At 45.0% G+C, this 27,847-nt stretch overlaps 1 protein-coding gene across 4 annotated transcripts in view; it reads left to right on the top strand.

The window, feature by feature from the left end:
• SLF1 (SMC5-SMC6 complex localization factor 1) overlaps positions 1-27,847 on the top strand; it is a 358,950-nt gene that overhangs the window by 82,192 nt on the left and 248,911 nt on the right. The window lies entirely within an intron of this gene.

Below are 27,847 nucleotides of genomic sequence, written 5' to 3'. Positions count from 1 at the left end.
CGACAGCTATTGCTGACAAATTGGTCGGCCGATACAACCTCGAAATCTAACCTTATGAAGTTCCCTTTAAAGGCTTGCTTTTGTTTGGGAGTGAGCTGGAGAAAATGACCAATAAGTGGGGTGAGGCCCAAGTTCCTCGATTACCAGAGGATAAGAAACAGGTGCCGCGTTCCTTCAGTACGCGAAGTCGTACTAGGGGGTTCAGATGTTTTCAACACTACAGAGGAATGACTTTTCAGAAGACTCGACCTTTGGATAGGTCTCAGTCCTTTTGTTCTAGGCAGCCCAGACGGGCAGCAGATTCAAGTAGTGAAGCCCCCCCCAAGCCTCCCAATGAAAGTATGCTGACCAACCCCTGGGAATAAAAGACAGAGGTTGTCTCTCTCTCTCTTTTTTTTTTTTTTTAAATCTTAGATGGGTCAAGGACACGTCGGACCAGTGGGTTCTGGAGTTGATAAGAGATGGCTATGCGCTGGAGTTTCACATTGTTCCTTGGGTCGTGTTCATGGTGTCTCCTGCAACTCTTCGCAGAAGAGACAGGCAATGGAGTATACATTGTCAAGACTCCTCAGCCTGCGGGCTGTGGTTCCAGTGCCCACGTCATGAAAATATGGGACAATATTCCATTTATTTTACTGTGCCCAAGAAGGAGGGCACTTTTTATCCCATCCTGGATCTCAAATGGGACAGCCGTCATTTGCGTGTGACTCGTTTTTGAATGGAAACCTTGCACTCCGTGATAATGGCAGTACTGTTGGGAGTTCCTGATGTCTCCAGATTTGTCCGTGACGTACCTGCATATTTCCATCTGGCTATAGCATCAATGATTTTGAGCACCACCTTTTGGTTTGGTCACTGCACCCAGAACTTTTTCCAAGGTTATGGTGGCGGTGGAGTTAAGAAAGGATGGTATCCTGGTACACCCATACTTGGACGACTAGCTGATTCGAGCCAAGAGTCTGGAAAGAGCCTCCGGGTTCCATGCAAAGTGATCTCCTTGTTGCAGGAGCTAGATTGGGTGGTATACCTGGCCAAGAGCAATCTTCAGCCATCACAGTCATTAGATTATCTCTCTGTTCAGTTCGACATTAAACAGGGCAGGTTGTTCCTGCTGGAGAGTCGTATTCAAAAGCTGATGGCACAGGTGCGTCTATTGATAAACACAATATGCCCAACAGTGTGGTCCTATCTACAGGTGCTTGGATTGATGGCAGCGACCCTAGAGGCGGTGCTGTGGGCAAGGGCGCATATATGTCCTCTTCAGCGCATTCCGCTGTCTCGTTGGAGCCCACAGTCTCAAGACTGCACTCAACTGCAGTGGTGGTTAAAAGTGGATCATCTAAGAAAGGGTTTCCCTAAAATCACCGGACTGGCTAGTATTCATGACAGATGCAAGCCTCCAGGGGTTGGGGAGCTGACTGTCAGTAGCTGACAGCTCAAGGGTGCTGGAGTGCAGAAGAGTCTCTCTGGCACATCAATCGGCTGGAAGCCTGTACAGTCTGGTTGGGATGCTTGCGGTCCGGCAAGAGATTGCAGGGTTGAGTGGTCCAGATAATGTGAGACAATGCAACGACAGTGGTTTACATCAGTTGGCAGGGAGGAACCAAGAGCCAGCTAGTGTCACAGGAAATAGCCCAACTTATGGATTGCGCAGAAGTGCATCTTCAGGAGATATCAGCCTTGCACATTGCAGGTAAAGACAATATAAGAGCCTACTTTCTCAGTAGACAGAGTCTGGATCCAGGAAAATGGGAATTGTCAAACGAGGCATTTCAGCTAATAGTGGATCATTGGGTCTTCCATTTATGGACCTACTGGTGACTGCTCACACTGCAAAAGTTCCTCGCTTCTTCAGTCTCAGGAGAGATCCAAAGTCTTTTTGGCATCAATGCCCTCGTGCTGGAGTGGCCAGAGGACAAGCTGCTGTATGCCTTCCCCCCGGGCTCATGTTGGGCAGAATGATTCAGAAGATCAAGAGTCGCAGGGGAATGGTGCTTCTGGCAGCACCAGATTGTCTAGAAGACCATGATATGCAGATTTGCAAAGACTCCTGGTGGACTCTCCCCTCCGGTTTCCGGCGCACAGGGATCTGCTACAGCAGGAACCTGTTATTCTTGAAGACCCGACTCAATTTTGTCTTACAGTATCCCCTTGAGAGGGCTCACTTGCTGAAGCATAGATATTCACAGTGATGGTTGCCTTCTTGCTACAAGCGAGAAAGTTCTCCACTTTCTTAGCCTATGTGCAGGTTTAACAAGTGTTTGAGGCTTGATGTGAAGATAGAGGGGTCCTTCCTCGTTTGGTTAAGATCCCGCTCATTTTGGAATTTTTGCAGGATGGATTGAGTAAAGGGTTGGCCCTTAATTCATTAAAGGTACAGGTGGTGGCTCTTGCATGTTTCCGAGGTCAGGTGAATGGTGGACCCTTGTCGGCTCATTCAGATATGGTCTGTTTCTTGAAAGGAGTGAATCATCTTCATCCTCCCTTGTGGTTACCAGTGCCTAGTTTTGGATTTTTTAGGGGCTCTACTTTTTGGCCAATGTTAACCTTTCCTTGAGGTTACTGACCTTGAAAGCTGTATTTCTTGTGGCAATTTGTTCTGCACTTCGAGTATCCAAACTACAGGCCTTGTCATGCTGGGAGCCGTTTCTACAAGTGATACAGCTGCATACTGTTCATTCCTTTTTGCCAAACGTGGTCTCGGATTTTCACTTGAATCAGTCCATTTCCTTGCCATTTCTGGACAGGGAAATAGATGTTGAGAAATAGCGCTTGTTACGACCCTTGGATGTCGAGAGGCATATCTTGAGGTATTTGGAGATTTATGAACCTCTCAGGAAGATGGATCGCCTGTTTGTTCTCCATGGTGGAAATAAACAGGGCAGCCAGCATCGCGGGCTACAATAGTCTGCTGTATTAAGGAGGTAGTCACGGCCGCGTATGTGGATGCTGAGCAGCCATTGCCTAGTTAGATTAGGGTTCATTCCACTAGGGCTCAGGCAGTGTCATGGGCAGAGGTTAAATTGTTGTCACCCGTCGACATTTGCCGAGTTACAACGTGGTCCTCTTTACACATCTTTCGCATGATTTATCGCCTGGATGTGCAGGCCCGGGAGGACACAGCCTTCACATATGCAGTGTTGATTGGAACGCAGGCAGCCTCCTGCCCTGTTCGGGAGTAACTGGTACTGGTTCTGGATTCACCTGTGTGAACGCTAAGAAAGGAGAAATTACTACTTAACCTGAAAATTTCCTTTTCTTTAGTACAGGTGAATCCTCCTTTTCACCCTTGGCTGCCGAATTTTTGTGCTGCATGTTCCAGGGAGTACTGGTAAGTGTCAATCCACTCCCTAGACTAGTGTTATTGTACTCCTTGTCTGAGTTCAGTGTTATTGCACTCCTTGTCTGAACTCAGTAGTTTTCTGTTAGCTGAATGTTGCAGTGGTTAATAATCAAGTTTTTGTTAGTTTGTCCACAGTTGGCTTTTGTAGAGAATACTGGCATGCTGATGTCACTGCAGAGATATATATACCGTGATGTCAGCTTTGCTCCGTCTCCATCTGCTGGTAGAGGTGCATAACCTACTGGTTCTGGATTCACCTGTCTGTTCTAAAGAAAAGGAAATTATCAGGTAAGTAGTAATTTCTCCTTTTTATGTGCACAATGTTTGAAAATTCACCTTTAAATGTGGTTTCAAAAGTGCACTTGTTAAGTAATGCCCACACCTTAGCAATCGTTTCTTTTAAATTCTTAGATTGCATTTATTTTTTTTTTTCATCGATAAGCGGATCTAAATTAGCCATTACGTGTGAGTGACATCACGTGGCGGCACAGAATGAACCTCTTGGCATTGCCTCGTGAGCCCCCTCAGTCTTTTTTCATTCAAGCACCAGCACAAATGTGTACTTCTATCTCTCTCTGCTTTTTCTATGAAACTTTTCAAACTTTTGTTTTCTCAATAGAGGAAGGTAAATGGTGGAGTGCTCCCAAGATTTGTCCTGGGACCAATATTTTTAATATATTTATAAATGATCTGGAAGAGGGAAAATTGAGTGAAGTGATCCAATTTATAGATGACACAAAATTATTCCAAGTTGTTATTATTCAGAGTAGTTAAATGACAAGCAGATTGTGAGAAACTGCAATTGAACCTTGCAAGCCTGGGCATGCAGATAGCAGATAAAATTTAATGTGGACAAATGTGAAACGATACACATAGGGAAAGTAATCTAAACTATAGTTACACAATATTAGATTCCATATTAGGAGTTATCACCTATTTATTTATTTATTGGCTTTTAATATACAGACATTCGTGGGAACATCATGTTGGTTTACAATGTAACAGGAAGGAGGAAAAAACATAAAACCAGGGGGAGGGAAGAGGGAGCAGTTGGAAAAGGAGGAAACATAGGTAGGGAAGGAAAAGGACCAGTGACTGAAAGGAAGCCACCGAGAGAGTGGAAAAGGATCTAGATGTAATCGTAAACAAAACTTTGATATCCTCAGCTCAGTGTGTGGCAGCAGTGATTAAAGCAAATAATGTTTGGAATTATTTAGAAAGAATGGAGAATTACATAAAATGGAGAGTGTCATCATACCTCTGCATAGCTCCATGGTGAGACCACACCTAGAGTACTATGTGCAGTTCAGGTAACCATATCTCAAAAAAAATATTGCTGAACTAGAAAATATACAGAGAAAGGTGACTGACATGATAAAATGGATGGAACAGCTCCCCTGTGAGGAAATGCTAAATAGGTTAGGACTGTTCTCACAGGACAAGAAGGATGGAAGTCCTCACAGATGGGTGACATCATCAGGATGGAGCCAAATCACAGAACACTTTTGTCAAAGTTTCTAGAACTTTTGCACCTACTGGGCATGCCCAGCATGGTACTAACCCTGCTTCCAGCAGGGGTCCTCCTTCAGTCTCATGTATAGCAAGAAGTACATGCGAAAAATAAAATAACAAATCGTAAGCGAACCCAACTCCGCGGGGTGGCGGGTGGGTTTCGTGAGGACTAACATCCTGCTGTCCTGTGAGAACACCTGTTACAGGTAAGCAACTCTGCTTTCTCACAGGACAAGCAGGGTGGTAGTCCTCACATATGGGTGAGTAGCGAGTGAGGATGCCCGAGTAATGCACCAAATGCAACCAAAGACATGCAACAGGCACAACAACAGGGGTGGATTTGGGTAGTAAGGCATCTTGAAAACCCAGAACGGGTCGCTGGTAGGATGCTGGGTAGTGTTATGGTTAATGGTGTTTGGGTGGATCCTTGGACATTGTGGCAGCTGACCACGCCCATGAGGAGTGGGTACCCCGTTAACAACCCCGAAGGGTAGTAAGAGTTCCAGATAGAGCTGGAGTGGCAGAGTAGCTTAGGAATGGAGAGCGAAGCCCATCCGTACGAATCCTGTTGCTAACTCAACGAGCTAGCAAATACTGTAGGCAGATATACCCTGGAGTCGTGATGTCAGAACAGGGGGACGCCCCCAAGGTTCGCACCAACGTGAAGTTAAAGATGAGGGTGGCGTGCGCACGCTTGCCCTAGAGGTACCTTGAAGGAGAATGGCGGGAGGCAGCACCAAAGCCGGTCTGGGGACGCCGGAGAGAACGGCAAGCCGACGCCGCGGCGGCCATCAGTCCAAAGTGAGCGGGAGGAGCCGCAAGTAGAGAGAGGTAGGCGGGGCGAAGCCGTCGAAGACCGACGGACACAACAGGTAGTTAAGCTGAGAATAAGTTGCGTAGAATAGACTTGCCAAAAATGGAATCTTGTCTGCCAGCTTTATCTAAGCAATAATGGGCTGCAAAGGTATGGAGAGGGCTCCAGGACACAGCCTCACAAATATCAATAAGTGGCACCGAACAAAGGTGTGCCACTGAGGTTGCTACGGCCCTAAAAGAGTGTGCTTTCACACTCTGAGAACACCTGTTACAGGTAAGCAACTCTGCTTTCAGCTTGGAAAAGAGATGGCTGAGGAGAGATATAGTAGAGGTCTATAAAATCACGAGTAGAGTAGAAAGGGTAAATGTAATTCGATTGTGTACCCTTTCAAACAATACAAAGACTAGGAGACACTCCGTAAAGTTAGTAAATAACACTTTTAAAACAAGTCGGAGAAAATATTTTTTTACTCAGTGCACAATAAAACTCCAGAACTCATTGCCAGAGGATGTGGTAAAGGCAGTTAGGCTGGGTTTAAGGAAGGTTTGGACAAATTTCTGGAGGAAAAGTCCATAAACTATTATTAACCAAGTAGATTTAGGGAAAGTAACTAATTATCCTTGGGCTTCAGCAGCATGGGATCTGTCTGTTTGGGATCATGACAAGTACTTCTATCCTGGATTAGCCAGTGTTGGAAACAGGGTACTGGGCTTGATGGGCCATTGGTCTGACCTCGTATGGCAGTTCTTATGTTCTGTGTGAGGACAAAAAGTCAGGTATAGTAGAAGCTGCTAGGGAAGCAGTCTCTGCATCTTTCTGTTTTTTGTATAATAAAAAATGGAGTCCAAGCTATTTCTTTCCCTTTGTCTTGGATCCATTCTATTGTGAGCCCAAGCATTTGTAATGCTACTTGCTTTTCCTTTTTGATTCAGGCCTTGTTACATCCCCCAACAAAGAACATCTGAGCACCATAATAGTTTATCATGCCACCATAGACAATAAGCCCATCTCTGTTCATCCACTGGTTTCAAGATTTCTGAAAGGTTTATGGGATGTAAACCCTCCAGTGCAGAAACCTCCAGTTCAATGGGACTTGAATATTGCTCTTTCTCAGTTAACTAATCCACCTTTTGAAACTTTAGAAATGGCTTCTTGTATGTTCTTGATGTGGAAAGTGGTTTTCCTGGTGGCAGTAACTTCAGCTAGAAGAGTCAGCAAACTTCAGGTTCTCGTTCATTTCCCACCATACATGCAATTCTTCCATAACAGGATGGTGCTCCAAACTCACCCAACGTTTCCTCAAAGTTGACTCAGCTTTCCATATCAATCAGGCCATCATATTTGCCTGCCTTCTTTCCTCAATTGCATGCACCTCAAGGTGAGAAGACCCTTCATACATTAGATTTCAAAGGAGCTCTGTCCTACTACGAAAATGAACTCAGCCACATCGTCAAACTTTGCAGCTCTTTATTTCATATGGCCTTTACAGACTGGAGTAGCAGTCGCCAAACATACAATGAACAGTTGGATAGCAGAATGCATTTGGCACTAACATAAGAACATAAGAAATTGCCATGCTGGGTCAGACCAAGGGTCCATCAAGCCCAGCATCCTGTTTCCAATAGAGGCCAAACCAGGCCACAAGGACCTGGCAATTACCCAAACACCAAGAAGATCCCATGCTACTGATGCAATTAATAGCAGTGGCTATTCCTTAGTAAACTTGATTAATAGCAGACTTCTCCTCCAAGAACTTATCCAAACCTTTTTTTGAATCCAGCTACACTAACTGCACTAACCACATCCTCTAGCAACAAATTCTAGAGCTTAATTGTGTGTTGAGTGAAAAAGAATTTTCTCCGATTAGTCTTAAATGTGCTATTTGTTAACTTCAAGGAATTCACCCTAGTCCTTCTATTATCTGAAAGTGTAAATAAAAGATTCACATCTACTCGTTCAAGACCTCTCATGATCTTAAAGTCTTCTATCATATCCCCCCTCAGCTGTCTCTTCTCCAAGCTGAACAGCCCTAACCTCTTCAGTCTTTCCTCATAGGGGAGCTGATCCATCTCCTTTATCATTTTGGTTGCCCTTCTCTGTACTTTCTCCATCGCAACTATATCTTTTTTGAGATGTGGCAACCAAAACTGTACAGAGTATTCAAGCTGTGATCTCACCATGGAGCGATACAGAGGCATTATGACATTTTCCGTTTTATTAACCATTCCCTTACTATTAATTCCTAACATTCTGTTTGCTTTTTTGACTGCTGCAGCACACTGATCCGACAGTTTTAAAGTATTCTCCACTCTGATGCCTAGATCTTTGTCCTGGGTGGTAGTTCCTAATATGGAACCTAACATCGTGTAACTACAGCAAGGGTTATTTTTCCCTATGTGCAACACCTTGCACTTGTCCACATTAAATTTCATCTGCCATTTGGATGCCCAATCTTCCAGTCTTGCAAGGTCCTCCTGTAATGTATCACAATCCGCTTGTGATTTAACTACTCTGAATAATTTTGTATCATCCACAAATTTGATAACCTCACTCGTCGTGTTCCTTTCCAGATCATTTATATATATACCGTATATAATTGAAAAGCACCGGTCCAAGTACAGATCCCTGAGGCACTCCACTGTTTACCCTTTTCCACTAAGAAAACTGACCATTTAATCCTATTCTCTGTTTCCTGTCTTTTAACCAGTTTGTAATCCACAAAAGGACATTGACTCCTATCCCATGACTTTTTAGTTTTCTTAGAAGCCTCTCATGAGGGACTTTGTCAAGCGCCTTTTGAAAATCCAAATACACTACATCTACCGGTTTACCTTTATCCACATGTTTATTAACCCCTTCAAAAAAATGAAGCAGATTTGTTAGGCAAGACTTGCCTTTGATGTGGGAGGGTAGAATTAACCTTTTAAAGAATAATATGCTGCTTAAGCTTTTAAACCTGTTTCAGTATGTTCCTTGTTCCATCCCAGTGCAGGTCTTCTCAGATCTGTATTGTTGGATTGGGAGGTTTATTTGGAATTATAAACTGGCTAGGATTAAATTGTCAGTTGCGACAGAGTAAAGAGCAGGGGGAAATGGCTCTGCTAATCTTTGTCTCTATTACGGGGCTGCTAGGCTGATATATATCCATACTTGGATCATTGGAGACAAGAGTTTCTTGGCTTGCGTTGGAGAAGGAGCAGGCGGACATGGCTAATCTGGCAATACTCCCTTTTTTACTTGTTAATTTGGCTCTGAGGCATAGGGCAGGCAGGGGTAGCCCTTTGCTGCCTCATGTATTGTGTGTGTGGAGGCAGGTCAATAGATATTTGAGGATAGATGATGAGCATTTGTCACCGACCTCCCCTCTTTTTGGGAGCCCTGTGTTGTCTGATTCTACCTTTTCCTCTGTTTTTAGGGAATGGAGAAGGAAGGGTTTAATTACAGTGCAGGGAGTGCAGGATGATGTAAATTTTGGGACTTTTAATGATCTGGCGGATGATTTTGAGCTTAATCCTGATGCTTATGCTCAATATCTACAGCTGTGTCGGGCTTTAGTGGGGCATTTTAACTTGGCTCAGCCTTTTCTTAATTTGAATGGCATAGAGAGATACCTTGGTGATCCTGGTGCACAAATCCGAGGTATAGCACACATTTATCATGGTATCTTGGAAAAGATGTTTGGGATTTCTACCTCACAATCTTATTGATGCTTGGAATACTGATCTGGGTTTGGAATTGGAGAGCAGAGATTGGAAAGTTATATAGGTGTCAGTGTATCGCCTTTCTATTTGTGCTAAGCGCACTGTGCTGATGGTTCGTCTGTTGCATAGAACTTATAGAACTCCAGTTCATTACTCAGAAATGTTTTCTGATGCAAATAATTTTTGTTGAAGAGGATGCGGGGAGATTGGTACTTTCATGCACATGTGGTGGTTTTACCCAAATGTCAGCTATTTTTTATCCTTGGTTGAGACCGCACCTTGAATACTGTGTACAATTCTGGTCGCCGCATTTAAAAAAAGATATAGTTGCAATGGAGAAGGTACAGAGAAGGGCAACCAAAATGATAAAGGGAATGGAACAGCTCCCCTATGAGGAAAGGCTGAAGAGGTTAGGGCTGTTCAGCTTGGAGAAGAGACGGCTGAGGGGGGATATGATAGAGGTCTTTAAGATCATGAGAGGTCTTGAGCGAGTAGATGTGACTCGGTTATTTACACTTTTGAATAATAGAAGGACTAGGGGGCATTCCATGAAGTTAGCAAGTAACACATTTAAGACTAATCAGAGAAAATTCTTTATCACTCAGCGCACAATAAAGCTCTGGAATTTGTTGCCAGAGGATGTGGTTAGTGCAGTTAGTGTAGCTGGGTTCAAAAAAAGTTTGGATAAGTTCTTGGAGGAGAAGTCCATTAATGGCTGTTAATTTTACTTAGGGAATAGCCACTGCTATTAATTGCATCAGTAGCATGGGATCTTCTTAGTGTTTGGGTAATTGCCAGGTTCTTGTGGCCTGGTTTTGGCCTCTGTTGGAAACAGGATGCTGGGCTTGATGGACCCTTGGTCTGACCCAGCATGGCAATTTCTTATGTTCTTATGTTGGTTGTGCAGGAAATTGCCAATATTGTGGGCTTTCCCTTACACATTGGACGACAGCTGGGGCTTCTGGGTAGATGGGTGGGTACATTGATTCCAGTTAAAAGTAGACGGCAGCTAGAGTTACAGTCGAAGAAATAGCCGAAACATTAAACAAATACTTCAGTCTGGTGTTACTAAAGAAGACCCTGGAGAAGGACTGTCGCTAGTTGACAAGACTGGATGGGGGTAGAGTAGACGAAACTGTTTACAGAAGAGAATATATGGGAAGAGCTAGGAAAACTGAAAGTGGACAAAGCCATGGGCAGGATGAGGTACATCTGAGGATACTGAGGGAGTTCAGAGGATATGCTGAAGAACCTGTTCAATAGATCCCTCGTAACAGGAGTGGTGCCACAAGATTGGAGAAGAGCGGTGGTGGACCCGCTTCACAAGAGTGGGAGCAGAGAGGAAGCTGGAAACTACAGGCCAGTTAGCCTCACCTTGGTGGTGGGAAAATTAATGGAGATTCTGCTGAAGGAAAGGATAATGAACTATCTACAATCTGTTGCTCGACCCAAGGCAGCATGGATTCACCAGGGGAAGGTCCTGTCAGACAAATCTGATTTTTTTTTTTTTTTGATTAGGTGACTAGAGAACTGGATCAGGGAAGAGCACTCGATGTAATTTACTTGAATTTTAGTAAAGCTTTTGATTCAGTCCTACATAGGAGTCTTGTGAACAAAATGAGAAGCTTGAGAGTGGATGTCAAGGTAGTAGCATGGATTGCAAACTGGTTAACTGACAGGAGACAGAATGTAATGGTAAATGGAACCTTCTCTGAAGAAAGAACGGTGTTAAGTGGAGTGCCACAAGGATCGGTTTTTGGACCGGTTCTATTCAATATCTTTATGAGCTACCTGGTGGAAGGGATAGATGTGCAACAGAGTGGACATGCTTGAAGGAGTAGAGAGAATGAAAAGGGATTTAAGAAAGCTTGAAGATTGATTAAAGATTTGGCAGCTGGGATTCAATGCCAAGAAGTGCAGAGTCAAGCATCTGGGGTGCGGCAATCCAAACGAGCTGTATGTGATGAGCGGTGAAAGATTATAGAACACTGACTAGGAGAGGGACTTTGGTGTGATAGTGTCTGATAATCTGAAGGCTGCAAAGCAATGTGACAAGGCGATAGCTAAAGCCAGAAGAATGCTTGGCTGCATAGAGGAATAACTAGTAAGAAAAAAAAGGTGATAATGCCCTTGTACAGGTCCTTGATGAAGCCTCACCTGGAGTACTGCGTTCAGTACTGGAGCCCATATTTCAAAAAGGATAAAGACAGGATAGAGGCGGTCCAAAGAAGAGTGACCAAAATGGTGAGGGGTCAGCATCGGAAGACTTATGAGGAGAGACAGAAGGATCTGTATATGTATATCCTGGAAGAGAGGAGGTACAGGAGAGATATGATACAGATCTTCAGATGCATGAAAGATTTTAATGATGCACAATCGTCAAACATTTTCCGTTGGAAAGAAATCAGTAGAACTAGAGGTCATGAAATGAAACTCCAGGGAAGAAGACTCAGAACTAATGTCAGGAAATATTTCTTCATGGAGAAGGTGGTAAATGCCTGAAATGCCCTTCCCCAGAGTAGGTGGTGAAGACAAAAACAGTGAAGGAATTCAAAGGGGCATGGGATAAACATTGTGGATCCATAAAGGCTAGAGGATGAAAATAAAGAAAAAAGTGCAGGGAGGTAACTGGGGGCAACATTCTGGTGTAGCAGTTGCTACCCTTAACAAAATAACAGTATCAAGGCTTATTACAACTACATTATTGCTCTCTGCTTCAATAGAAGTGGGAAAAGGAGAATTGGATTTAGACAACAATCAACGAGGGCCACGACTTTTATACGGTTTGGGGAACAAATAAACATGGAGGTAACTTGCTGATGTGACTTTTACTACCCTTAATCATTAAGCCTGATACTTTTGATGGATTTCCATTATTGCTCTCTGCTTCCACAGCAAGGGTTAAGGGAAATTGGATTCAAAAAGCATCCGAAGGCCCTGACTTTTATGGTTTGGGAAACTGATAAGCATGAGGTTAACCTGCGCAGTGCAGCAGATACTGGCATAAGCTTACTGGGCAGACTAGGTAGAGCAGTTTGTTCTTTTCTGCTGTCATTTCTGTGTTTCTATGCCACCTTTTGGAAATCGAGCCCCACGCTTGATTATTGGCTGAGCCAGGTGTGTGAAATAGCGGATATAGAGTTTTTACGATATGATCTGAAAAATGAAAACTTTAAATATCAACAGATAAGGGGTCCATATATTGCACATTGTACGCAACAGTAGTTGATGTATGTTTCTTTTTGAAAATGTTCATCCTTCATGTTTAATTAGGAGGCTGCATGTATTACTACCTCTGTAAGGGGTAGTTATTGTGATGCTGTCATAATATTTGGCCATTTGTAAGGCTTCAGCTGTATTGTTTGGTACACTGAGGGGGAGAGGAAGTCATTAGCTAAAGAGTTTTAAGTAAAAAAACAGTAACTTGGATATATCAGAACACAACTTTATTTCCTTTTCACTTTACTTAAAAAACAGGCCTAAGGTTCAACCCAAACATTCCCGTGTAGGACTCAACATTTCTTAGAGCTTGAGACAAGGTTAATAACAGGAGGAACCAGTTAAGACTGGTTTAGTTTCCATTAGTTTAGTGAAGGCATTCAAGGTTTAAGGACTCACAAATATAAATCCTATGGGCTTACTCAAATGTACTTCTTGAACCGAACCTGCAGTTTCTTCTAATAGCCAATTAATGTATAATTTTCTTTTAACTACAAACCCTCTAAAGCAGTACTTTTTAACCCAACATAGTTTCCTTTAATAACTGTTAATTATAAGCTCTCACAAGGGAGAGGCGGAGTGAACAGCACACACATATAGGGAAAATCACAACAAACTAATGTGCGGCATACAGTATACTGGACAATAATAGTATAACCAACAAACAATTATTTATTTAGCATTTGCACACAAACTTGTGCAAGATATTTTAGTATAAAATTAACAGTAATGTACAAGCGACAGTGGAGCTCTGTCGCTTGTACATTACTGTTAATTTTATACTAAAATATTTTGTATGCCACACATTTGTTTGTTGTGAATTATAAGCTCTCTACAGCAGTACCTTTAAACCCAACATGCAGTTGCTCTTAGCAAGCAAGTAATTAAGAAAACTCTTTTAGCTGCAAGCACACTGGAGCAGTACTCTTGGACTGAATATACAGTTTATTTTAGTAAACCATTACTTAACAACTCCCCTTGGACTAAACATGCAGTTTTCCTAGCAGGCAATTAATTAGCAATACCTTGTCAACTGCAGTCAGTCTGGAGCAGTGCTCATTTTCCAATCAAAGCCTCTTTTGGCAGACCATTACTCGAGTAAAGAAGCATGAACAATGGCAGTACTTTTCATATCCTACTATTCTTTTAGGGAGGTGGCACAACTTCTGAAAACCCTGCTGTTGCTTAAACTCCTGTTACACTTCCCTTTCTAGTTCAGGGAAGTGGGGTTGTGAAGCTACAAACTTTTTTTCCATAGAGCTTAATTAAAGTTTAGATAACTACAGAGTAACACTATAACTCTTCATAAGGGAGCAAAAACTCCCTCATTCATAAGCCTGACAAGGTTACTCAGCCTGCCTTAATTTCCCTGTTCCTTTACTTTTATTTTGTTTTGTTTAAGAGTTGTATATAGGTCACTTTTCCTGTCGATAGCAGAGCTGAATTAGCCATGCTGTCATGGGATCTGTCAGTCAGGTCCGGGAGGCGGAGCTTGTCAAAGCAGAGGTCAGAGCTTTGCTCTCTGCGGCTGCGCGTGTGTTCCTGCGCAGGAAAGTAACGGAATCTCCTCAGTCTGTTCTTTCTGCGCGCGGGATTGCACGCGGAGCTGTTCTTCTCCTTAGCATTATTAAATAAAAATGTCAAAATCAGGTTTTAAACCCTGTAATTGTGGCAAGGTAATGTTGGTCACGGATGGACATGACCGATGTTACCGATGCCTAGGGCCAGATCACAATCGTGAAGATTGTGAATTTTGTTCGAGGATGTCTCTGAGAGCCCTGAAACAATGGGCTTACAGGTTTCAGGAACTTTTTGCCTCACCAGAGCCATCGGAGGCTCATTCGTCGCCTGGCCTTGCAATTTTACCGGTTCCCTCAAAAAAGAGGGCATCTTCGTTGGATCCTCAATCCTCCAATCTTGGAGGTAAGGACGTGGCAAGCCGGCAAAGGCCATCGGATTTCAAACAATCCATAGAGCCAGAAGCGCCGGTGCAAGAGACACTGGTGCCAAAAATCGCGGTGCCTAAGACTTCTGCTCCTAAGATGCCTTATGCGCATAAAACTATGACGGCGCATAACACTTCTGCGCCTGAAGAACTATCGGCGCACAACACTTCTGCGCGTATGGCGCCGAAGACACTTGTGCGCATGGCGCCGAAGGACCCTGCGCGCACGGCGCAGAGGATTTCTGCACGCACAGCGCCGAAGACACCTGTGCGCGCGATGAAGGGAAAATGTGCGTGCACGGCGCCGAAGACACTTGCGCGCCCAGCACCAGACATGTCTGTGCGCATGGCGCCAGAGACATCGGCGCCGATAACTTTGGCACACACAGACTTAGAAAGATATATGAACAAGTCTAGATCCGCGCACAAATCCAAATCGGTGCACAAGGCACAGGAAAACACGTCTCATGTACTACACCATGAGTTGAAGAGACGACGTGGACCCTCACTAATGTCTCATTCCACCTCTCCATCGATAACCCCACCTCGTTCGGGTACTTCCCTCTCTTCGAGAGCTACTTCGACAGAGTTTACAATAAAACGCAGAAAGCGATCACCATCTTCAAGTAGACATCATACAGACTCGTCACACTATTATCATAAGCACTCACATCACTACCACCACAAAAGGTCGGCAAAGAGGAGTGCAACATGGGAAGTAAGCCCTTCGACTTCTAAATCATCTCACATACCAGCTTCAAATACTTTCTCCCACACAGAGGTAATACAAGTTGCTTCCTCTAACGCTTCTACAGCTTCAGAGGATTCGATAGACATGATATCCGACAGAAAGACCATAAAGTATCCAATACTTTACTCACAACACTCCAATGCAACCAAAAGCATGTGAGTCACAAGAACCAGATGGTCGTACAATAATGCCCCCTCATACAAAAGAGGCATTTTATCAATTGTCTCAGTCCTTAGCATGATTTTATGAACCTCTGCAGTCATCATTCAAAATGAGTAATCTTGCTTCTGGCAGTTCTCCGGAACTTAAGACACAGACTAATAGAGAGCAGTCTGTGGAGCCTCCAACATCTCCCATAACAAACCGACCAGCCTCACCAAATTATAACCAGGATATATCTTTTGATTCTCCTTCACCGCAAACATCCCCATCATCATCTACGGGATTCCCATCGGATCCGCAGGAACAACCTCAGGAACCGTATTCCCCGCCGGAAGACTTTACATACCCAAAATTTCTGGAAAAATTAGGTTCAAAAAGAAACAGACCCTAGATCAGAAACTCTTGGCCTCCTAAAGATTTTCGATACTCCAGGAGAACCAACATCTCTTCCACCACAAGAGCTCCTGCATGCAGTTTTACGGAAATCCTGGGAAACACCTTACGCAATCTCAGCGGTTTCCAGGAAGATGGACATAAAATTTCGTAGGAGAGTCAGCGATGCAAAGATTTCGTAGGAGAGTCAGCGATGCAAAGATTTAAGAAAACAGTCGCATTCCTCATACCGACCAGGGAAAGACGACAAATATTTAGATGAGTTTGGCAGGAAAATATACCATAACTCAATGTTGAATCCCCAAATTATGCACCATCAGTTCTACATGGTACAATACCTATATGAGTGCATACAAGATATAAAAGGTATGCTGTCCTCGACTGCGGATCAGATACTGCCTCTTCATGACATGGAAGAGTGTTCTTGACACCTTTTGAGGTCAATCTATGAAGCATATGAAACATCGTCTAGGGCATCTGCAGCAGCCATTGCAGCCCTCAGACTAGTATGATTACGCTCAAGTTTGATAAGTGAAGATTTGCACGAGAAGCTAACAAACTTCCCATGTACAGGAGATAACCTGTTCGGAGAACGATTTCAGGACACAGTAGGTAAACTGAAGGAAGAAGCTCTAGCAGTACAATCATTAACATCACATCCTCACTATTCGAACACACGTCGTTATATGGGATCCACTCGTCGGCAATCATATGCCAGGAGGCCCTACAGATCTTACCAGTCCTTTTGTACACAACCTTACCCTGCTTACCAGCGTCCTGCTGCACAACAGAATACTCAAGCCAACATAGAGGTAAACCACATAGCCAGAGACAACAGGCACAACAGCCGGCTACTGCAGTAAAAGCGACTTCATCTTTTTAGTTACCCAGCCACCATCACAATATCAAGCACCACCTGGCAGGATTCACTCCTGCCTGGCAGCCTGGAAGAGAATAACATCCGATCAATGGGTTTTGGAGATAGTACGTCACGGCTACCAACTCTAATTTGTCACAAAACCCATATTACCTCATCTCTCCACTCTCAAAATTCACAACTTCCAACCACAATTGGGGGGAGAAATTGCTTTGCTTCGCAAACAACAAGAAATTCGACAAATTTACCCGGGGACCAATTCAGTAGGATTTTATTCCCCATACTTCCTCATACCCAAGAAGTCGGGTGGCCTTCGCCCCATCCTAGACCTAAGGGAATTGAACAAATTTCTCACCAAAGAGAAATTCAAAATGGTATCCTTGAAATCAATCCTTCCTCTGATTCAGACCAGCGATTGGATGTGTTCCATCGACCTGAAGGATGCTTACGCACACATTCCAATCCATCCATCCTCATGGCGTTACCTATGCTTTCGCTACGGACATCAACACTACCAGGGTTTTCACCAAATACATGGTAGTGGTGGTGGCTCATCTCAGACAACAAGGTATAACCATCTTTCCATATCTGGATGATTGGCTCATAATCGCCCCAACTCCAAACATCTTGCTCGATCACCTCCATCGGGTGATACAATGCTTGCAAGAATTAGGATTCGTGATCAATTTTCAGAAATCACACCTACAACCAACACAACAGTTACAGTTCATAGGAGCATGCCTGGTCACTACATGCAACAGGGCATACCTACCAAGTGACAGAATATCACAATTCCGTCCTCTTTTATATACCTTGAACCATACTCAGAGCCCTTCAGCAAGACAGGTTTTAGTAGTCCTGGGCCACATGGCAGCGGTGATTTTCATGGTTCCCAACACCAGGCTACACATGAGACACCTGCAATGGGGCTTAAACATCAATGGAAACAGCACTTGCAACCATTGACACAGAAGATATCGTTGACTGCCGAAATGAGAAAAGATATAACATGGTGGCTCCTAGACTCCACCCTATCCAAGGGAACATTGTTCAGTTCCCCTCCTCACAACGCAATCTTAACCACAGATGCGTCTCGCAAGGGCTGGAGTGCACACCTCGAGATTTACGAAACACAAGGGTTATGGACAATCTCGGAACAAAACCTACAAATATATTTACTGTAACTCAGAGCGATTCGGAATGCATTACAAGTGTTCCAAGACCACCTTAAAGGACGCAGGGTCATGATCTACACGGACAATCAAGTGGCGATGTTTTACATCAACAAACAAGGAGGGTCCGGTTCATGGTCCCTTTGCAAGGAGACCCTGACAATCTTCGAACATGCTCATCGAAACTGCATAAATCTCCAAGCAACTTACCTACCAGGAGTTGCAAACACAAGAGCGGACAGGCTAAGCCGCATATTTCATCCTCACGAATGGGCACTCAATACAGAAATAGCCCAAGACTATTCATGCAGTGGGGGATGCCTTTGATAGATCTCTTTGCAATGGAGATCAATGCTCAAGTTCCCAAATTCTGCTCAATAAGACCAAGCCAATTCAGGATCGCTCAAGATGCCTTCCTCATCCCGTGGACAACAGGCCCTCCTGTACGCCTTTCCTCCCATACCACTCATAACAAGGACAATTCAAAAGTGCATAGCAGACAAAGCTCCACTGATACTCATCGCCCCGGCCTGGCCGAGGCAACCATGGTACAGTTTCCTTCTCAGACTATCCATCATGGATCCAATTCGGTTACCGAATCACCAAGATCTTCTCTGCCAAGATCAAGGGATGCTTCTACACCCGCTACACTCATATCTCCACTTGACAGCATGGAGATTGAGAGACTCCTTTTAACAGAACAGGGAGTTTCCACTTCAGCACAATTCATCTTGTTAGAATCCAGGAAACTCACAACGAGGAAAAATTATAGCTATAAATTGAAACGCTACTCTACCTGGTGCATTTCCAAAGGTGTACCACCATTGGACTGCTCACCTGAGCTACTTATTGACTATCTTCATACACTATACGCAGCTGGTCTAGCAACATCATCCATCAGAGTTCATCTCAGTGCCATAGGGGCATATCATAGACCAGTTAACAATATTCCTATATCCAATCACCCCTTACTCTCTCGTTTCATTAAGGGGTTAACTCACCTTCGGCCTCCCATATCTAAGCCTCCAGTTCCATGGAACTTCAACATAGTTCTGGAACAGCTCATGCTTTTCCCGTTTGAACCCATGAACTCTGCACATATTAAATACCTCACATGGAAAGTTGTATTCCTGGTTGCAGTAACAACGGCACAAAGAGTCAGTGAATTACAGGCCTTGGTCCATTATTCTCCATATTTGCAGTTTCATCACCAAAAGGTAGCTCTCCGAACTCACCCATCCTTCTTACCAAAAGTGATTTCTCAATTCCACCTCAATCAGACCATGGAATTACCCACATTTTTCCCTAAACCTCATACAAATGATAGGGAAAAACTACTGCACACACTAGATTGTAAAAGAGCTTTAGCATACTACAAAGAAAGGACAAACTCGGACTCCCGTGTTTCTCAACTCTTTGTCTCCTTTGACCCAAAGGCACCTGGATTACCAGTGGTTAAACACATCATCTCCAGCTGGATAGCGCAGTGCATCAAATTCTGTTATGACAAACAGAAACTACAACTACATTCAGAGCCTAAAGCTCACCATGTCAGAGCAGTGGCAGCCTCATTGGTACACCTAAAGAATGTGCAACCCAAAGACATTTGTAAGGCAGCTTCATGGTCATCGCTACATACTTTCACATCTCATTACTGCCTTGATCAACAAGCAGCCACTGATGCGAAGATAAGGGCAAGCAATACTGCAATCTCTATCCTCCTGTCCACGATGACTGCCACACTGTTAATGATCACGTACGAACATATATATCAGAAAAAACGTGATCGGGAGCTTGGGACTGCCATGACAGCATGGCTAATTCAGCCCTGCTATCGATGGGAAAAAGCAAGTTTGCTTACTGTAAATGGTGTTTCCGTAGATAGCAGGATGAATTAGCCATGCTGACCCATCCTCCTCCCTGGCAGTCACCAAGTCTTCGACTACACTACAGCTTAATCACAGACTGAGGAGATTTCCTTACTTTCCTGCGCGGGAACACACGCGCAGCCGCAGAGAGGAAAGCTCTGATCTCTGCTTTGCAAGCTCCGCCTCCCGGACCTGATTGACAGATCCCATGACAGCATGGCTAATTCATCCTGCTATCTACGGAAACACCGTTTTCGGTAAGCAAACTTGCTTTTATATTTTTTCCTAAAGTCAGTCTCAGCAACTAAACTAAGACAGTCCAATTCTCTGTACTTATGGCTTTTAATTTAACTATTGGTGGTGGTTTGTCAAGTCAGTCTCAGGGTCTTCCTCTGCTGATTCCTTCTCCATAGCTGAGATTAATGAACTCCAAGAGAGTCCTTTTAATTCTTTCTCCCTAACCCCAGCTCTCCCTCTTTGCTAATGCAAAAGTCTTTCTTATACAACTCAAGCTACCAAATGAGCTACTACTGGCCACACCCAGTGTTGATTCATACCAGCTGGCTCTCTGCCAAAGTCAATCAGCAAGGGTGCCTGGGAAATGTAGTCCTAAACAGAAGCCATCTTGATACATCACCCCTGTTCTCAGAAAAAAATATTGCTTTTCAAATCCCTTTTTCTGCACAGGAACTACTACAAAAAAAAAATGTTTTTAATGCTTTGTGAAATTGTTAAAGAAGCTTCTCTGCTTTAAAAGTTTCTGGTAATGTGTTCCAGAGATCTGGGTCAGGAACACAAAATAGATGTTTTCTGAATTCTTCTAGTCTAATATACTTAAGTAAGGGTACTTCTATTAAGTGACAATAGGAAAACCTCATTGCGGGTGCTGGTTGCTAATGTTTAAAACAGCATTAAACTAACCAATGGATAGCCTTAAAAACCAACAATAAAATAAATCCTCGATGAGACTGGCAAACAATGTAACTTAAAAAAAAATTGTTATGATCACATATACGTGCCCATGTTACAAGTCGCGCAATTGCATACTGTGCCAATTATGGAGCATGTATTGTAGACTGAAGCAAGTCCAAATATAAAGAATTGCAGTAATCCAGAAATGTTGATATTAAAGCATGAAGCACAATTTTTAAATCTATAATGTTCAAAAGAAGCTTTAAGTGGCACAGCTTGCAAAGCTTATAAAAAAAAATTCTAAGTAGGCCTTTTAATTGATGCTGCATTGATAGAGTTGGATCAGTTTGAATTCACATATTCCATACTTGTTTTCCAATTGGAATTTGGAAGTCATCTAATAAGTAAAGACAGTCATCATGCGATGGGAACTGAGCATGAATTATTCCTTCGGTTTTATTCAAATTCAAGTGACTGGATATTTGAAAATATCCAGTCACTTACAGCTTTCAGATAACAGGAAGTTTAGTGAAGGCCTCTTTCACTACCAATTGAAATGGAATGAAAAAATAAATATTCTTGGCATATACATGGTAACCCTTCCATAAAATTGCCAAAAGTTGACAAGTGGAAACAGATAAATATTGAAAAGCGTGGCTGATAGTGAACCTTGAGGAGCCCCAGTAGGAAGCGACATCTAAGCAGAATTAGTATTTTCTATTCTTACAACTTTGAATTCTTCATAAATAGGGAGAATATCAGGATGACAGACAAAGGAAAAGTGAACCGGTGTATGTGCTGTATTTTGATTTTCAGAAGGCGTTCGACAAAGTCCCTCATGAGAGGCTTCTAAGAAAGCTAAAATGTCATAGGATAGGAGGCAAACTCCTTTTCTGGATTGCAAACTGGTTAAAAGACAGGAAACAGAGTAGGATTAAATGGTCTATTTTCACAGTGGAAAAAGGCAAACAGTGTAGTGCCTGAGGGATATATACTAGGACTGTGCAAGGTGTTGCATATAGGGAAAAATAACCCTTGCTGTAGATACACGATGTTAGCTTCCATATTAGAAGCTACCACTCAGGAAAGAGATCTAGGCATCATAGTCGATAATACATTGAAATCGTCGGCTTAGTGTGCTGTGGCGGTCAAAAAAGCAAACAGAATGTTAGGAAGGGAATGGCGAATAAAATGGTGGATGTCATAATGCCTCTGTATTGCTCCATGGTGAAACCACACCTTGAATACTATGTGCATTTTTGGTTGCTGCATCTCAAAAACATTGTAGTTACACTGGAGAAAGTTTAGAGAAGGGCAATCAAAATGATAAAGGGGATGGAGCCAATCCATGCCATAAGAACCTGGCAAGTACCCAAAAACTAAGTCTATTCCATGTTACCATTGCTAATGGCAGTGGCTATTCTCTAAGTGAACTTAATAGCAGGTAATGGACTTCTCCTCCAAGAACTTATCCAATCCTTTTTTAAACACAGCTATACTAATTGCACTAACCACATCCTCTGGCAACAAATTCCAGAGTTTAATTGTGCGTTGAGTAAAAAAGAACTTTCTCCGATTAGTTTTAAATGTGCCCCATGCTAACTTCATGGAGTGCCCCCTAGTCTTTCTACTATCTGAAAGAGTAAATAACCGATTCACATCTACCTGTTCTAGACCTCTCATGATTTTAAACATCTCTATCATATCCCCCCTCAGCCGTCTCTTCTCCAAGCTGAAAAGTCCTAACCTCTTTAGTCTTTCCTCATAGGGGGGCTGTTCCATTCCCCTTATCATTTTGGTAGCCCTTCTCTGTACCTTCTCCATCGTAATTATATCTTTTTTGAGATGCGGCGATCAGAATTGTACACAGTACTCAAGGTGTGGTCTCACCATGGAGCGATACAGAGGCATTATGACATTTTCCGTTTTATTCACCATTCCCTTTCTAATAATTCCCAACATTCTGTTTGCTTTTTTGACTGCCGCAGCACACTGAACCGACGATTTCAATATGTTATCCACTATGACACCTAGATCTCTTTCTTGGGTTGTAGCACCTAGTATGGAACCCAACATTGTGTAATTTCCTAGCGTGTAGCAGATGGACTCAAAACAAGTGGGTATAGTGTGCTCGTGCTAGCAGTTGTATCAGCACGGGTACATATACCCCCGCAGGAAGTGCAGCAATTCAGTAATTTCCGTCTCCAAAGCAGTTTGGAGCTACCTCATGCTCGCTGAGCGTTTTTCCAAATTCTAACGACTAAATTCATAGAAGAAACCTACCTGAAAACGAGCCCCGCACTCCTGCGGTGATACCATTCGGTCCCTCCCCCAGTTGAGTTTCCTGAGGCGATTTCTGTGGTCCCCTCGGAGGTAAGAGCCACAGTCCGGTGGCCGACTCGCGGCAGGGACCTAGCCCCCGAGCGAGAAGGGCTCGGGCGCGGCATAGAGGCAGCCTCGGTCCCGGCGTGGACTTGGCCCCCGAGTGAGACGAGTTCGGGCGCGGCATAGAGGCAGCGGGTGCACTTCCTCGAGCGAGGCGGTGACGGTAATCACCCTTTCCCCCTGCAGCTGGAGACCGCCCGGGTCGCAGCCGGGAAGCGCCGAAGACAAGGTAAGGCGTACATCTTTACTTGTTGGTCTCCGAGGAAGCGAGGATTAGCAGAGTCTGCCTACGTGGCAACCCGCCAAGGAGGTCGCCATTTGCCTGCCTGCTCGCCTTCTGCCCTGGTTCGTTACCATGCAATACGCGCACGTTGCTAGGCGCATGTGGTTAGGCGCCCGTTGCTAGGCGCCCGTTGATACGCGCACGTTGATACGCGCAAGTGGACAGCGCACATGGATAAGCGCAGATTGGTAGGCGCACATCCTTCGCGCATATTACAAAGCGCAGACTCCAGCTGAGTTCCCAGACGAGATGGAGCATAAGAGAGCCCATGCGTCAGCGGAGCCGGCACCTCCAGAATCAGGCATAAGCCTCTGCTCTGCATGCAACCTCAGAGCCACTCAGAGCAAGGAAGCAGACTCCCTATGTGCCCAATGTGAAGAGGCCTTTGGAGTTCCAGGCCAGGACCGGTCGCAGCCCAGCGTACTTGCCAGTTCCTCAGGGAATACCCCGGACCTAGCAGGCAGCGGTGAGCTGCCAGGGAACCCGAGAGAACTGGTGCCCCTAAGGTCAGATCCTGCTTCGCTCTCCTGGGTGGAATTATTCAAGGGGATTCATGCCTTTGTCACAATGCAGTCTGCTCCCCGAACGGGTCCATACGTACCGAATGACCCGACCCCTGGACCCTCAAGGCCTAGGCACGGCCACTCGCCACCCGGAAGCCCCACTTATGGGGATTCAGATTGCTCTGAGGAAGATGACGAGCCCCCCGAGGAGGGAGAACTTCCCTCGGGGATTGAACCATATCGGACCATGAGGCGTTTCTTTCTGAAAGAGGCTCTCCCAGGCCTGATCTCGCAATGCCTGTCGGAACTGGCTCTCTCGGGCCGTGACACCCCAGGGGAACCTAGAATGAACCCCCTGTTAGAGGGCCTGCGCCAAACGACTCACAATTTTCCCCTCCTACGAGCAGCACAGCAGCTAATCGATCTGGAATGGAATGCGCCGGAGGCCTCATTCAAAGGGGGTCGGGCCTTGGCTGGCATGTACCCCTTAGACCCGGCAACCAAGGAGATGCTGGCGTGCCCCCAGGTAGACGCCATAGTTAGCGCAATTGTGAAGCGCACCACCATTCCGGTGGAAGGGGGGACGGCCCTCAAGGATACACATGACCGGCGCATGGACGCCATTCTGAAACAAGCCTTTGAGGTGGCAGCCATGTCCCTACGAATTGCGACCTGCTGCACCGTGGTGACGCGTTCCTGTTTATCACAGGCTAGGAACAACACCCCGGGAGAAGAGATGGAATCAGCTCTCTCGTTCCTCACTGACGCAGCCTCCGACCTAGTCCGTACGGCAGCCAAGGGAGTGTCATCCTCAGTGGCAGCCAGGAGACAGCTCTGGCTACGTAATTGGTCGGCCGACTCCTCCTCCAAGACACGTCTCACGAGAATGCCCTTTAAGGGATCCCTCTTGTTCGGCAGCGACATCGAGAAACTGGCCGCCTCTCCATTACCCCGTCTACCAGAAGACAGGTCAAGGAGGAGCCAGCGCCCTTTTCCTAGACCACCCAGAGGTAGAAACTCTCAGCACTTCAACCCTTACAGGACTCGCTACCAAGCACCTCGTTCGCAGGCCAGGAACCAGTCCTTTCGGACTAAGCACAACAGGAGGGGAACCGGCTCGGGTTCGGGTCCCGGCCGTACCCCACAATGACAATCAGCCGACCCATCCGGGGGTAGCAGCCATAGAGGGCAGGCTAACCTTCTTCTACCGCAGGTGGATGCACACATTCAGCCTCTCACCGGCAGGTAAAAAAATCATGCATAAGACATTTGATACAAAAGACTGAAAATTCCTCCTCTTGCTTCTGGACTGGTGTCATCATCTTAACTTTGTTGAGTTCCTACTTGAGTTTAGGTTGTTATGGGAGTTGGAATTTAGAGTCCTTTAAATTTGTAGATGTATTCAGTAATTAATTTGGTAGTCACCTACAAGGGAATGATTAAACGGTGCAGTAGTATGATTTAGATAAGAGCCTAATTGATTTTTGATGAGAAAGTGTGTCTTGCCTATAAATCAAGGGATGAGCATGGGGTGGGTGGAAAGAAAAGACCAACTCTAGAATTGTCTCCCTCTGGCTTGCATATTATCTCAGACACACAAACTCTAAAGAATATATCCCACTATTTCACCTCTCTCCAAATTAATTTAAGCACTAAGATTTATGAAAACTATACTTACCAATCCTCTTCAATCACCATTAAACTGATCTTCTGGTCCTCTTCTACTGCAAAGAGTGTGGGTCCTCTGGAGCTGGGGCTGTGGAGTTCGAAGCCTGGATTGTTCACTGTGAACTCTGGAGTCCAATACTGGGGGACGCTGGGAACAGTATGCAGATGAGCCTTCCAGGCCTCTTCTACCGCAAAGGGTGCAGGGCAGCTGAAAGCTGGGGCTGCGGAGTTCAGAGCCTGGATTGCTCGCCGTGACCTCTAGAGTCCTCTCCTGGGGGATGCTGGGAACAGTATGCAGGTGAGCCTTCCGGTTCCTAGAGCAGAAGTCCATAAACTGCTCTTAATTAATAAGATTTAGTAGCTTGGGATCTGTTCATTTAATATTTGGGTGCTTGCCAGGTACTTGTGACTTGGTTGGCCACTGTTGGACACAGGATACTGGGCTTGTTGATGGACCCTTGGTCTGACCCAGTATGGCATTCTTATGTTTTTATGTTACAACTTGTGAATGGTTTTTCAAAAATATTTTAAAACATTGATTTTGATACTCATCTCTTGCAAACAAAACAGCAAAATATCTTAACTTATGGTATCGAACACCAATGACATGTCTAACAACACTAAAATAAAACTTGTACCACTATCAAAACCATATCTAAAAACATAAAAACTGGATAATATAAGTTCTCCAAGGACAAGCGGAAAATGTCTGTCAATGTTTCTAGAACTTTGACAAGGCACACTGAGCATGCCCAGCACGCCACTATTCACGTGGGGTCCCCTTCAGTCTCTTCTTTTCTGTGGAGCTGTTTGCTTCGCAGCTTTTTGGAGCTCTGCTCTTTTGAGTCTTTTTCTCAGAACTTTTATCAGTACTTTTCTGCGCTGGGTCCCCCTTCCCTCGTCGGTGCTTCAGGGTGTTGTCATAAGTGTTTTGTACCTTTGTGGTCAATTCCCAACTGTGCCATTCTCTGTATCTGCCAGTCATTGACCACTCGCCGGCTCTTTTTCATGGCGTCATCGGGTTTTCGCCGATGCCCCCAGTGTCCGTGGACCATGTCTATCATGGATCTACATGATGTTTGCATCCTCTGCCTGGGGGCATCGCACGACATCCAAGGGTGTCATCTTTGCAACCAAATGACTCCCAAGGGTCGTTGGGCTCGTCTTGATAAAATGGAAAAACTCTTCAGGTCTAAAATATTGGACCCTTTGACTCCAGCGTTGGGTGCTTCTACGCCCAAGGACCATGGGGAACAGATGGAGCTGTTTCCCTCTGTGCCCTCTCCTCTTCCAGCACCCTCACGTGAATGCGGTGCCAGAGATAGTCCTTATACAGCATTGTCACGCACCAGGACTTCAGGATCATCTCTGTCCTCAGCACCGGGGAAAGACCAGGCCGAGCACTGTGAGAAACCTCTGAAGCATCTGCACCAGTCACCATCATCATATGCTGCCGTGCTCTGGGCAGCACCGGTGTCCACTATGCTGCCCCCAAAGCGACTCCGCGGAGAGGAGACATCAACCTTCATCGTAGCCAGGAGTCTTGGGCATCCCCACTGATATTAGTGCCAGGTACCGAGCCTCCCCAATGTTCCAGGGAGGTTCCAGGGATGCCTCGTCCTTCTCCTCCTTCCTCCGTCCTTGCTTCGGCGGACTTCCAGGAAGAGCTGGACCGCAGGGTGTAACAGCTGGTGCTCTGAGCCCTTCAGGGCATTGAGCCACCGGCTTTGCCAGTCCCCACGGCATCCAAACCTGCCCTTGCTATGCTAGCACCACTGCTAGAGCAATTTGATATCCTCTTGGGCGTCCTGCCCACGCAGTTGCGATCGGCGCCCAGGTTTCTCTTGATGCTCCAGCGGCCACCAAATCCTCCTCCATCCAGAGTCATCCCCATTATGGGCTCCGAGAAGGAGGAGGATGCCTCCCGTCCGGGGGTACCATTGGTGCCGGTACCACGCACATTCTTGCCCAGACCGGTTCCCAGTCCCTCGGGACCCTTGGTGCCTTCAAGGCCATTGGTGCCCCCGGTTCCATTGGTGCCTTTAGTTCTGAGGCCAGGGTCTCAGGCAGGGATCCTCCTTGGAGAACCCCAGGGGATTTCAGTGAGGATGAAGCCCTGTATGGTCCCTGAGGGAGTGATACCTCAGTCTTCCTTGCAGGTCTCTGGATACATCCTCTGCATCTCGAGTTGCTTCCATAAAGCTGTTCTTACAGTTGCAGATTTTTCATGCTATTAGCGTAGTCTGTTATCAAAAGTTTTGTTAATAGCTCTACACACACTGGCCTGTACCCCTGGCTAGTCTGGTTTTCAGACTATCTATAATGAATATGCATGG

Source organism: Rhinatrema bivittatum, chromosome 1 (assembly GCF_901001135.1).
Source record: "Rhinatrema bivittatum chromosome 1, aRhiBiv1.1, whole genome shotgun sequence".
In the NCBI taxonomy this organism is placed as follows: Eukaryota; Metazoa; Chordata; class Amphibia; order Gymnophiona; family Rhinatrematidae; genus Rhinatrema; species Rhinatrema bivittatum.
The sequence above is the reverse complement of the archived record's forward strand: the minus strand, read 5'-3'. Positions and strand labels throughout refer to the sequence as shown.